General features: G+C 40.6%; 1 protein-coding gene across 1 annotated transcript in view; it reads left to right on the top strand.

The window, feature by feature from the left end:
• pdgfrb (platelet-derived growth factor receptor, beta polypeptide) overlaps positions 1–14,317 on the top strand; it is a 151,033-nt gene that overhangs the window by 917 nt on the left and 135,799 nt on the right. The window lies entirely within an intron of this gene.

The raw sequence follows: 14,317 nt of genomic DNA, 5'->3' as shown, positions 1-14,317 counted from the left end.
CCATTGTTTCCAAACGAGCGAACGATCATGGAATCAGCCGGAGAAAAATCGCATACGAGTCTTAAACCGAAAAGAAAACCGCAGTCATTCCGTGAAGAATATTCAAAAGCCTATCCGGGAATAATTATCCGTTCCAAAAAGGGTGAAAACTACGCGAATTGCACCTTGTGCAGACAAGATTTTTCGATCGGACACGGAGGAATTAGCCATGTAAAAGACCACGTTGGGACAAAAAAACACAAGTCTAATGCCGTTGCTAGCGATACAATTTGGATTTTAGCCACAAAAAGGTAATGACACCAATGTTATCTATTGGAATTGTTTAGTACTGTTATACTGTTAAAAGTGTTTATACTATTTATGCTTTCAAGTCCAAGTTGAAGAAATCTTGTTAAATGTTGACAGCATAACTACCAAAATACAGAAGTATGTCCTTAATATTTTTGCAGTGCTATTTCTGTTGAAAAGTTAAAATGATTACATTAGAGATGTGATGTGCCACTTTTCAAGTGTCTGATGGCTTAAATTCATTTTCATTAATTTTTCATATTTTGAATTCTTTTGAAAGGCTTACAAAAAAACTACATTTGAATTGTAATTCCATGCTATTGACAGGACTATTAATTTTAATGAAGTTAGCTTACCATGTTTACAGTATGATAATTGTGATAGAAATGTGAATTTTAGGCACAGAATATTTTTTACAATTGAACAAGGCAGTAGATTATACAAGCTTGGACAGAAAGTTAATAATGACACCAATTTTTTTTTAAATGGAATTGTTTAGTACTGTTTTACCATTTGTTTACTGTAAAAAGTGTTTATACTGTTTATACTTTCAATTAACAAATTGAAGTCTTGTGAAAGGTTGACAGGATAACTGGCATTAACTGTCAAAATAATTTCAAACTATTGAAGTTAGCTTACAGAATAAACATGTCAATCAACCCATATGATTTTTGCTGTAATATTTTTGTTTTGAAAAGTCACTGTGACTGATAGAAAAGTGATGGTTTTAGCAACATTTTAACCTGTTTGAATGCTAATAATCATTTTGCGTCGGGGGGGCGAAGCCTGAACCCCCCACCAGGACTTTGTCCTGGACCTACCGGGGCCTGCAACCCCTGGAGCCTGGCTACTAGGTTTTTCTGATTTCAAAAGTTGGCAGGTATGCTAGTGCAGTGGTTCTCAACCTTTTTTCACCCCTGTGAACATTTTTTTAATTCAAGTACCCCCTAATCAGAGCAAAGCATTTTTGGTTGAAAAAAAGAGATAAAGAAGTAAAACACAGCACTATGTCATCAGTTTCTGATTTATTAAATTGTGTAACAGTGCAATATATTGCTCATTTGTAGTGGTCTTTCTTGAACTATTTGGAAAAAAAGATAGGTTTTTATTTATATTTATAAAGGATTTTTGAATTGTTGCTATTTTTAGAATATTTAAAAAAAAATCTCACGTACCCCTTGGCATACCTTCAAGTACCCCCATTTGAGAACCACTGGCCTAGTGGTTAGAGTGTCCGCCCTGAGATGGGTAGGTTGTGAGTTCAAACCCCGGCCGAGTCATACCAAAGACTATAAAAACGGGAGCCATTACCTCCCTGCTTGGCACTCAGCATCAAGGCTTGGAATTGGGGGTTAAATCACCAAAAATGATTCCCGGGCGCAGCACAGCTGCTGCTCACTGCTCCCCTCACTTCCAATTCAATCCACTTTATTTATATAGCACATTTAAACAACAAAAATGTTTCCAAAGTGCTGCACAGCAATATTAAAAAACAATATTCAAATATTATCCTTAGCTCCACCAATGACTGAATAAAAACAATAAATAAATAAATATAAAACCAATATAAAAACAATATAAAAATAAATATGATTAAAAACGATTTTAAAGGGAAAAACCAATTAAAACAGTAAATAGAAATCCAAATTTATAAAAAAAACACAGAGGACAACAGAGGAGCACACAACTCATGTAGTGTTAAAAGCCAAAGAATAAAAGTGGGTCTTAAGCAGAGGTGGGTAGTAACGCGCTACATTTACTCTGTTACATCGACTTGAGTAACTTTTGGGATAAATTGTACTTCTAAGAGTAGTTTTAATGCAACATACTTTTACTTTTACTTGAGTATATTTATAGAGAAGAAACGCTACTTTTACTCCGCTACTTTTATCTACATTCAGCTCGCTACTCGCTACTAATTTTTATCGATCTGTTAATGCACGCTTTGTTTGTTTTGGTCTGTCAGACAGACCTTCATAGTGCCTGCGTTTCAACAAATACAGTCACTGGTGACGTTCACTCCGTTCCACCAATCAGATGCAGTCACTGGTGACGTTGGACCAATCAAACAGAGCCAGGCGGTCACATGACCTGACTTAAACAAGTTGAAAAACTTATTGGGGTGTTACCATTTAGTGGTCAATTGTACGGAATATGTACTGTACTGTGCAATCTACTAATAAAAGTTTCAATCAATCAATCAAAAGTGTGAAGGAAAAAAGACCCTTTTTTATTTCAACCGTACATCCCGTCAAAAGCCTAAAGACTGACTGCACAGTTCCTGTCTTCACAATAAAAGTGCCGCTCCATCGCGCCTGCGCTTTCAAAATAAGAGTCTCCGAAAGCCAGCGCAAACAAGCTAGCAAGCCAATGTATTTCTTGTAAAGTGTATAAAAACGAATATGGAAGCTGGACAAATAAGATGCCAAAAACCAACCACTTTCATGTGGTATTAGACAGAAAGGAGGAACTTTTTTTCTCCTCCATTTGAAAACGTGGATGTTATCAGCACTACTGTCTGATTACAATCAGTACAAGTCATCAGAATCAGGTAATACACCAACTTATATTCTTGTCAACATGAAAGAAAGGAATCTATATGTGTTAAACATGCATGTATATTCATTAAAACACCTTTAACATGTAAACAAAAACGGCAAAATAAATAAATATAAATTATATACTGTATATATCAATGTATGTATATATATATATGTGTATATATATATATATATGTGTGTGTGTGTATATGTTACTCATCGGTTACTCAGTACTTGAGTAGTTTTTTCACAACATACTTTTTACTTTTACTCAAGTAAATATTTGGGTGACTACTCCTTACTTTTACTTGAGTAATAAATCTCTAAAGTAACAGTACTCTTACTTGAGTACAATTTCTGGCTACTCTACCCACCTCTGGTCTTAAGACGAGACTTAAAACAGTCCACTGTGGGAGCAGTTTGAACATGGAGGGGCAGAGTGTTCCAGAGCTTAGGGCCGACCACAGAGAAGGCCCTGTCTCCCCTGGATTTAAGTCTGGTCTTGGGCACCACGATCTGGAGCTGGCTCTCGGACCTCAGAGCGCGCGCAGGATTGTAAGTTTGGATGAGGTCCGAGATATACTGAGGTGCCAGTCCATGTAAAGCTTTAAAAACAAACAGCAAGGTTTTAAAATCAATTCTAAAATGAACAGGGAGCCAGTGCAAACTCTCAAGGATTGGGGTTATATGCTGGCGTCTCCTGGCCCCTGTTAAAACTCCTGCTGCCGCCTTCTGGACTAACTGCAACCGGGAGAGAGCTTTTTGGCTAATGCCAGCATAAAGTGCATTGCAGTGGTCCAGGCCACTTGACATAAAAGCATGCATGACTTGTTCAAAAAGGTTCAAAGCTTTGCTAAAAGACGAAGATGATAAAAACAGGATTTTAAAACACCATTGACTTGTTTGTCAAGTTTAAAATCCCAGGGGGTGATCAAGGGTGATGGGTCAAATGCAGAGAATCATTTCGCCACACATCGTGTGTGTGTGTGTGTGTGTGTGTGTGTGTGTGTGTGTGTGTGTGTGTGTGTGTGTGTGTGTGTGTGTGTGTGTGTGTGTGTGTGACTATCATCGCTACTTTAACTTAACTTTAACTTTACTGCTCTGTGTTTGTCACAGAGGAAGGTTGGAGAACAGGCGGTGTCAAACTGGTTTTGCATTGAGGGCCACATTAGGGTTGTCTCGATACCAATATTTTGGTACCGGTACTAAAATGTATTTCGATACCTTTCGGTACTTTTCTAAATAAAGGGGACCACAAAAAAATGGCATTGTTGGCTTTATTTTAACAAAAAATCTTACGGTATATTAAACCAGTGTTTTTCAACCACTGTGCCGCAGCACACAGTCTGGTGTGCCGTGGGAGATGATCTAATTTCACCTAATTGTGTTAAAAATATTTTTTGCAAACCAGTAATTATCAATCAATCAAAGTTTACTTAGTGTTTAAATGTACGGCAGTGACAATGAATTTCCCCAAGGGGACCAATAAATCTAATCTAATCTAATATAGCCCTAAATCACGAGTGTCTCAAAGGGCTGCACAAGCCACAACGACATCCTCGGCTCAGATCCCACATCAGGGCAAGGAAAAAACTCAACCCCATTGGGATGACAATGAGAAACCTTGGAGGGGACCGCAGATGTGGGGAGCAGACGGCGTCCACTGTCATGTCTGTGTAATCATGTTTTGTTTTAAGTCATGTTTTGTTTAGTTTCTGGCTTTTCACTCCCTTGTCTTGTTTGCATGATTACCCATTAGTTTCACCTGTTCCACGTTTGGACTCATTGTGCACTCTTGTTTGTCACCATAGCAACCATTAGTTTTCACCTGTCACGTCACGCACCTGTTTTCGTTAATCATCTCTGTAGTATTTAAGTTCAGTGTTTTTCAGTTTGTCTTTCTGACGACCTCACACCACATTTATGCTCTGTCCATGCCTGTTACTTCTTTCCATTTCAATTCCTCAAGCAACTATTTCTGTCCAAGCCAAGTAAGTGGACATCGGGGGCGGTACCTCTGGATTGGCAGACCGGGGTGGTGGTTCCTCTCTTTAAGAAGGGGAACCGGAGGGTGTGTTCCAACTATCGTGGGATCACACTCCTCAGCCTTCCCGGTAAGGTCTATTCAGGTGTATTGGAGAGGAGGCTACGCCGGATAGTCGAACCTCGGATTCAGGAGGAACAGTGTGGTTTTCGTCCTGGTCGTGGAACTGTGGACCAGCTCTATACTCTCGGCAGGGTCCTTGAGGGTGCATGGGAGTTTGCCCAACCAGTCTACATGTGCTTTGTGGACTTGGAGAAGGCATTCGACCGTGTACCCCGGGAAGTCCTGTGGGGAGTGCTCAGAGAGTATGGGGTAACGGACTGTCTTATTGTGGCAGTTCGCTCCCTGTATGATCAGTGTCAGAGCTTGGTCCGCATTGCCGGCAGTAAGTCGGACACGTTTCCAGTGAGGGTTGGACTCCGCCAAGGCTGCCCTTTGTCACCGATTCTGTTCATAACCTTTATGGACAGAATTTCTAGGCGCAGTCAGGGCGTTGAGGGGATCTGGTTTGGTGGCTGCAGGATTAGGTCACTGCTATTTGCAGATGATGTGGTCCTGATGGCTTCCTCCGGCCAAGATCTTCAGCTCTCACTGGATCGGTTCGCAGCCGAGTGTGAAGCGACTGGGATGGGAATCAGCACCTCCAAGTCCGAGTCCATGGTTCTCTCCCGGAAAAGGGTGGAGTGCCATCTCCGGGTTGGGGAGGAGATCTTGCCCCAAGTGGAGGCGTTCAAGTACCTCGGAGTCTTGTTCACGAGTGGAGGAAGAGTGGATCGTGAGATCAACAGGCGGATCGGTGCGGCGTCTTCAGTAATGCGGACGCTGTATCGATCCGTTGTGGTGAAGAAGGAGCTGAGCCGGAAGGCAAAGCTCTCAATTTACCGGTCGATCTACGTTCCCATCCTCACCTATGGTCATGAGCTTTGGGTTATGACCGAAAGGACAAGATCACGGGTACAAGCGGCCGAAATGAGTTTCCTCCGACGGGTGGCGGGGCTCTCCCTTAGAGATAGGGTGAGAAGCTCTGTCATCCGGGGGGAGCTCAAAGTAAAGCCGCTGCTCCTCCACATCGAGAGGAGCCAGATGAGGTGGTTCGGGCATCTGGTCAGGATGCCACCCGAACGCCTCCCTAGGAAGGTGTTTCGGGCACGTCCGACCGGTAGGAGGCCACGGGGAAGACCCAGGACACGCTGGGAAGACTATCTCTCCCGGCTGGCCTGGGAACGCCTTGGGATCCTCCGGGAGGAGCTGGACGAAGTGGCTGGGGAGAGGGAAGTCTGGGCTTCCCTGCTTAGGCTGCTGCCCCCGCGACCCGACCTCGGATAAGCGGAAGAAGATGGATGGATGGATGGAAGTAAGTTTTTGTTCCATGTTTATAGTCTTTTTGGTTTCATAGTTTGTTCTCCGCCATTGTGCGTGCTTTTTGTTTGTACTTTTTTGCTATAGTCTTTTGGTTTCATAGTTTATTCTCCGCCTCTGTGCGCGCTTTTTGTTTATTCCTTTTTTTTTGATAAATATAAATAAATCATGTACCTTCATTCCCGTCTCGCCCGTGCCAACTTTCCATTGCATTCCGGAAAAGCAAACACCCAGGACCAAGTCTTGACATCCACAAAGTACATTCGTACATAACATGACAATCAACAATGTCCACACAAAGAAGGATAACGTCCGCACAACTTAAAAAGTCTTGATTGCGAAAACAAAGCAGGTGCGCTGAATCGACTTCAAGGTAAACATGAAACTGCCACAGGGAAATACCAACAAAAGAGGAAAAGCCACCAAAATAGGAGCGCAAGACAAGAAGTAAAACACTACACACATGAAAACAGCAAAAAAGTCCAAATAAGTCAGGGTGTGATGTGACAGGTGGTGACAGTACACCTACTTTGAGACAAGAGCTATAGTGATGCATGCTTGTTATGCTTTAAATTCATATCCAACAATCGGCTGCTGAGTTTCATTTTTTTATGTATTCTGCTGATGGTGTGCCTTGGGAATTTTTCAATGAAAAAAATGTGCCTTGGCTCAGAAAAGGCTGAAAAAGACTTGCATGAAACATATGTTTCTTATTGCAATGTAGTCCTTAAATAAAACAGTGAACATACTAGACAACTTGTCTTTTAGTAGTAAGTAAACAAACAAAGGCTCCTAATTAGTCTGCTGACGTATGCAGTAACACAGTGTTTTTCAACCTTTTTTGAGCCAAGGCACATTTTTTGCGTTGGAAAAAATCCAGAGGCACACCACCAGCAGAAATCATAAACTCAGTTGACAGTAAAAAGTTGTCGTCGCAATTGTTGGATATGACTTTAAAGCACAACCAAGCATGCATCACTATAGCTCTTGTCTCAAAGGAGGTGTACTGTCACCACCTGTCACATCACCCCCTGACTTATTTGGAGTTTGTTGCTGTTTTCCTGTGTGTAGTGTTTTAGTTCTTGTCTTGCGCTCCTATTTTGGTGGCTTTTTCTCTTTTTTTGGTATTTTCCTGTAGCAGTTTCATGTCTTATATTTCCCGCATCTACTTAGAATATTTCATTTCATATGTTTATTATTGCAATTTAGTCCTTAAATAAAATAGTGAACATACTAGACAACTTGTCTTTTAGTAGTAAGTAAACAAACAAAGACTCCTAATTTTCAAATTTCAAAATTTTCATATTTTTCATTTTCAAATTTTGCATTTCCTTTGGAAATCGAGGTCCCAGAGTCTGGAGGAAGACAGGAGAGGCACAGGATCCACGTTGCCTGAAGTCTAGTGTAAAGTTTCCACCATCAGTGATGGTTTGGGGTGCCATGTCATCTGCTGGTGTCGGTCCACTCTGTTTCCTGAGATCCAGGGTCAACGCAGCCGTCTACCAGCAAGTTTTAGAGCACTTCATGCTTCCTGCTGCTGACCTGCTCTATGGAGATGGAGATTTCAAGTTCCAACAGGACTTGGCGCCTGCACACAGCGCAAAATCTACCCGTGCCTGGTTTACGGACCATGGTATTTCTGTTCTAAATTGGCCCGCCAACTCCCCTGACCTTAGCCCCATAGAAAATCTGTGGGGTATTGTGAAAAGGAAGATGCAGAATGCCAGACCCAAAAACGCAGAAGAGTTGAAGGCCACTATCAGAGCAACCTGGGCTCTCATAACACCTGAGCAGTGCCAGAAACTCATCGACTCCATGCCACGCCGCATTAACGCAGTAATTGAGGCAAAAGGAGCTCCAACCAAGTATTGAGTATTGTACATGCTCATATTTTTCATTTTCATACTTTTCAGTTGGCCAACATTTCTAAAAATCCCTTTTTTGTATTAGCCTTAAGTAATATTCTAATTTTGTGACACACGGAATTTTGGATTTTCATTTGTTGCCACTTCAAATCATCAAAATTAAATGAAATAAACATTTGAATGCATCAGTCTGTGTGCAATGAATAAATATAATGTACAAGTTACACCTTTTGAATGCAATTACTGAAATAAATCAAGTTTTTCAAAATATTCTAATTTACTGGCTTTTACCTGTATGCCAACAAAACTGGAGCTGCGGGCCGCACTTTGGACAACCCCGTGTTAATACTTTGTATGGCTAGATAGTTTTTAAGTTTAAAAAACGTGCAATTGTGTGTAAGACGTGGAATTTTGTCTGTGAAAAAGGAAAGAAGGAATACGTTTAGTGAGAAAGATGAAGTGTTTTATTCATGCACATTATTTCCAGGCTTTCGCGGGCCACATAAAACCATATCTGGGCCCTGGGCCTTAAGTTTGACACATGTGTTCTAGAATAAAGTGTGGTACAGTAAACTTCACATTACACATTTGCAGAGGTGGGTAGAGTAGCCAGAAATTGTACTCAAGTAAGAGTACTGTTACTTTAGAGATTTATTACTCAAGTAAAAGTAAGGAGTAGTCACCCAAATATTTACTTGAGTAAAAGTAAAAAGTATGTTGTGAAAAAACTACTCAAGTACTGAGTAACTGATGAGTAACATACACACACATATCATATATATATATATATATATATATATATATATGTATATATATATATATATATATACACACACACACACATATATATACATATATACATACATTGATATATACAGTATATGATTTACATTTATTTATTTTGCCGTTTTTGTTGACATGTTAAAGGTGTTTTAATGAATATACATGCATGTTTAACACATATAGATTCCTTTCTTTCATGAAGACAAGAATATAAGTTGGTGTATTACCTGATTCTGATGACTTGCATTGATTGTAATCAGACAGTAGTGCTGATAGCGTCCACGTTTTCAAATGGAGGAGAAAAAAAAGTTCCTCCTTTCTGTCTAATACCACATGAAAGTGTTTGGTTTTTGGCTTCTTATTTGTCCAGCTTCCATATTCGTTTTTATACACTTTACAAGAAATACATTGGCGGCAAACTCCGTCGCTTGCTAGCTTGTTTGCGCTGGCTTTCGGAGACTCTTATTTTGAAAGCGCAGGCGCAATGGAGCGGCACTTTTATTGTGAAGACAGGAACTGTGCAGTCAGTCTTTAGGCTTTTGACGGGATGTACGGTTGAAATAAAAAAAATTGTCTTTTTTCCTTCACACTTTTGATTGATTGATTGGAACTTTTATTAGTAGATTGCACAGTACAGTACATATTCCGTACAATTGACCACTAAATGGTAACACCCCAATAAGTTTTTACACTTGTTTAAGTCAGGTCATGTGACCCCTGGCTCTGTTTGATTGGTCCAACGTCACCAGTGACTGCATCTGATTGGTGGAACGGAGTGAACGTCACCAGTGACTGTATTTGTTGAAACGCAGGCACTATGAAGGTCTGTCTGACAGACCAAAACAAACAAAGCGTGCATTAACAGATGGATAAAAATTAGTAGCGAGTAGCGAGCTGAATGTAGATAAAAGTAGCGGAGTAAAAGTAGCGTTTCTTCTCTATAAATATACTCAAGTAAAAGTAAAAGTATGTTGCATTAAAACTACTCTTAGAAGTACAATTTATCCCAAAAGTTACTCAAGTAGATGTAACGGAGTAAATGTAGCGCGTTACTACCCACCTCTGCACTTTTGGGGACTACCCTATTACCCAAAAAGCAGATTTTCTGGTTTCTTTTTTTGCCTCCTGCCTTTTTTTCTTAATTTTTCTCAGGCTGCTCCACCTTAAGTCGTCTGGTCCGCCGCACACTTCACACTCCTACCAAGGGAGAAACATAGCAGTATGTGCTGTTTTATGGCCTGCATATTCTTTTTGTGCAGTACGAGCCAACAGATGTTGCGCACCTGAACGCAGCACGCCATGTGTGGCGGCCACAAGCTGGGGTCAGTAAACAGCACATCCATCTTGTCTATCTAAATGACCTTTCCTGAAATGATGCTGGGGATTCATGAGGCTGACATTGCTCCTCCGTCCCTCTGCTGCCCGTTTGGAATTTCCTTTGGATGATCCCTGGCTCTTGATTGGAGCCCTTCGGGTATTTTTGGTCCCAGCTTTTTTCTAGTGCTGCTCTTACAGATGAGCTGCCGGGAAACAGCATGCATGTCATACTTTTACCAGCAACGATATTACAGTTAAACGTCTCTGACCTCCAACTATTTTGAATTTGACCCAGATATTTCGGAAAAAGAATTGCCAAGAAAGCCGCTCAAAAATGTCAACATATTGTGCAAGATCTCAGCCAACCGAGCATCAGCGCATTGACTCTGTTTTGATTTTTCTTAGGAGGTTTGTGCCTCGTTGTTTTTTTAATACTCGTTGACACAATAACTTGTCGTAGTCAATTTTAGCGACTAATAAAGTATTGCAGACTCGAGTTGCCCCGATACCAATATTTTGTTACCGGTACCAAAATGTATTTGGATACTTTTCGATACTTTTCGATACTTTTCTAAAAAAAGGGGATCACAAAAAATGGCATTTTTGGCTTTATTTTAACAAAAAATCTCACGATACATGAAACATATGTTTCTTATTGCAAGTTACTCAAGTAGATGTAACGGAGTAAATGTAGCGCGTTACTACCCACCTCTGGTGCTTTTTATTACTGTAAATTCCAGAAATAGGCTTTGAACCGTGTGGCGTATCTTTTTTTTCTTTTTTTTTTTTTTTACATGTTAATTGATTGTTGTATTATGTTTGTTGTTTAGCACTTAGCAATAGTGCTACTTGATGGATCTGCTTCTCACTCAGCTTCTAAAACTTGTAGCTCATCCTCTTTATATGCAGGCTCAAAAATACAAGATTCTAAACATCATTTGCCCAAAAGTAGGCATCATTGCTGTCATTATATCTACCATAATTAGAGATAGTAAAAAGCAAATGTTTTGACGCGTTTTTGAAAACAATGCTTAAAACAACTAAAATATGTCAATTTGACATGTTGTTATGAATGTGCCTGTTACTACATTACATATGTAATGTCCGAACAGTGTGTACATTAGTGTTGTCCCGATACCAATATTTTGGTACCGGTACCAAAATGTATTTCGATACTTTTCGGTACTTTCCGATACTTTTCTAAATAAAGGGGACCACAAAAAAAAATGCATGATTGGCTTTATTTTAACAGAAAATATTATGGTACATGAAACATATGTTTCTTATTGCAAGTTTGTCCTTAAATTAAATAGTGAACATACTAGACAACTTGTCTTTTAGTAGTAAGTAAACAAACAAAGACTCCTAATTAGTCTATGCAGTAACATATTGTGTCATTTATACACCTATTATTTTGTACACATTATGAGGGACAAGTGGTAGAAAATAGATTATTAATCTACTTGTTCATTTACTGTTAATATCTGCTTACTTTCTCTTTCATGTTCTATCTACACTTCTGTTAAAATGTAATAATCACTTATTCTTCTCTTCTTTGATACTTTACATTAGTTTTGGCTGACACCACAAATGTAGCTATCAATCCGACACCAAGTAGTTACAGGATCATATATTGGTCATAATAAGTTAAGTTATGTGTCCAGGGACGTATTTCCTGAGTTTATAAACATAATATAATTTTTTCTTTTTGAAACTAAAAAAGATGTTGTGATGCTAAAAAATATCAATGTAATCATAGTAGTTTCGACTAGATACGCTCCTGTACTTGGTATCATTACAGTGGATCTGGCCACGCCCGGGAATCATTTTTGGTGATTTAACCCCCAATTCCAACCCTTGATGCTGAGTGCCAAGCAGGGAGCAAATTATGTTAACTTAAATAGTGTCTAATTATGCAAAACTATATTATCAAACATAATAATAATGATTTAAAAGCAAGTTATCAATCACATTAAGTAGCAATAGATTTCATGGTAAATTGTGAAATTTACTGTTGTTTTTACAGCATTTTTTTTCGAAATGAAAAAACCTGTACTTTTTTTTACTGTAATAATCTGTGGTGTCGTTTTGCCATTTACAGTAATACACCCAAAAATATACAGTTGTTGATTTGTGGTACAAAAAAAAAAAAACAACAACAAAAAAACTGGCAGCTCAGATGCCAACATTTTACTGTAAATTTGCAGTTTTTTTTGTTTACAGTAAAAAATAACAAATGTAAATTTTACAGTAAAATTCTGGCAATTGAGCTGCCTTTTTTTTTTTCTTTTTTTTTAACCATAAAAACAGCAGTACTGTTTTTCCATTTACAGTAACATACTCTACAGTTTCAGGTAATGTAGTTGCAACTTACCTTATTTTTTTTACATTTAAGTTAAAAAAAATCTACTCATAAAATGCATAAAAAATTGTGTAATAATAGTATTCACTGTTAGAAGCGGACCTCTGGGGCCAAACATAACTGCGATGTGGCCCTCAGTGAAAACCACTTTGACACCTCTGTGTTACAATGAATAAATTATCGATTATCGATGTTGAGTAATCGATTTTATAATCGTCCATGTCCGAATTGCGATGCATCTAAAAATCGTTTATTTCCCCCACCTCTGATATTACATGTGCTGTGAAGTGTACATTAGTTCTAAAATCAGCGCACACTAACAAGGAGCCAGGGAAACCTCTTGAATGTTTAAGTGCCTAAATAAAGCCCACAGACGAGCATGTCCATCCATCCATCCATTTTCTACCGCTTATTCCCTTTGGGGTCGCGGGGGGCGCTGGAGCCTATCTCAGCTACAATCGGGCGGAAGGCGGGGTACACCCTGGACAAGTCGCCACCTCATCGCAGGGCCAACACAGATAGACAGACAACATTCACACTCACATCCACACACTAGGGCCAATTTAGTGTTGCCAATCAACTTATCCCCAGGTGCATGTCTTTGGAAGTGGGAGGAAGCCGGAGTACCCGGAGGGAACCCACGCAGTCACGGGGAGAACATGCAAACTCCACATGTGCCGCTGCAAAACTCTTGTGCAATTATAACGCATTTAGTCATCAATATAGTGACGTATTACATGTGCAAAAAAGTGTATATTGTCTTTAACATGTACAGTATGTGGGCTCTGTACCGAGGATGTCGTTGTGGCTTGTGCAGCCCTTTGAGACACTTGTGATTTAGGGCTATATAAATAAACATTGATTGATTGAACATCAGTATAACCGCTCGATCTGCACAAATGGCATCGCAGTTAAGGTTGCCCTCAGAGGGCCGCTTGTAATAATGAGTAATATATGAATATACATCCATCCATCCATCTTCTTCCGCTTATCCGAGGTCGGGTCGCGGGGGCAGCAGCCTAAGCAGGGAAGCCCAGACTTCCCTCTCCCCAGCCACTTCGTCCAGCTCTTCCTGTGGGACCCCGAGGCGTTCCCAGGCCAGCCGGGAGACATAGTCTTCCCAACGTGTCCTGGGTCTTCCCCGCGGCCTCCTACCGGTCGGACGTGCCCTAAACACCTCCCTAGGGAGGCGTTCGGGTGGCATCCTGACCAGATGCCCGAACCACCTCATCTGGCTCCTCTTGATGTGGAGGAGCAGCGGCTTTACTTTGAGCTCCTCCCGGATGACAGAGCTTCTCACCCTATCTCTAAGGGAGAGCCCCGCCACCCGGCGGAGGAAACTCATTTCGGCCGCTTGTACCCGTGATCTTGTCCTTTCGGTCATAACCCAAAGCTCATGACCATAGGTGAGGATGGGAACGTAGATCGACCGGTAAATTGAGAGCTTTGCCTTCCGGCTCAGCTCCTTCTTCACCACAACGGATCGATACAGCGTCCGCATTACTGAAGATGCCGCACCGATCCGCCTGTCGATCTCACGATCCACTCTTCCCTCACTCGTGAACAAGACTCCGAGGTACTTGAACTCCTCCACTTGGGGCAAGATCTCCTCCCCAACCCGGAGATGGCACTCCACCCTTTTCCGGGCGAGAACCATGGACTCGGACTTGGAGGTGCTGATTCTCATCCCAGTCGCTTCACACTCGGCTGCGAACCGATCCAGTGAGAGCTGAAGATCCTGGCCAGATGAAGCCATCAG

Source organism: Nerophis lumbriciformis, linkage group LG36 (assembly GCF_033978685.3).
Source record: "Nerophis lumbriciformis linkage group LG36, RoL_Nlum_v2.1, whole genome shotgun sequence".
Lineage (NCBI taxonomy): Eukaryota > Metazoa > Chordata > Actinopteri > Syngnathiformes > Syngnathidae > Nerophis > Nerophis lumbriciformis.
Note: the sequence above shows the minus strand (reverse complement) of the source record. Positions and strands in the feature narration are given on the sequence as shown.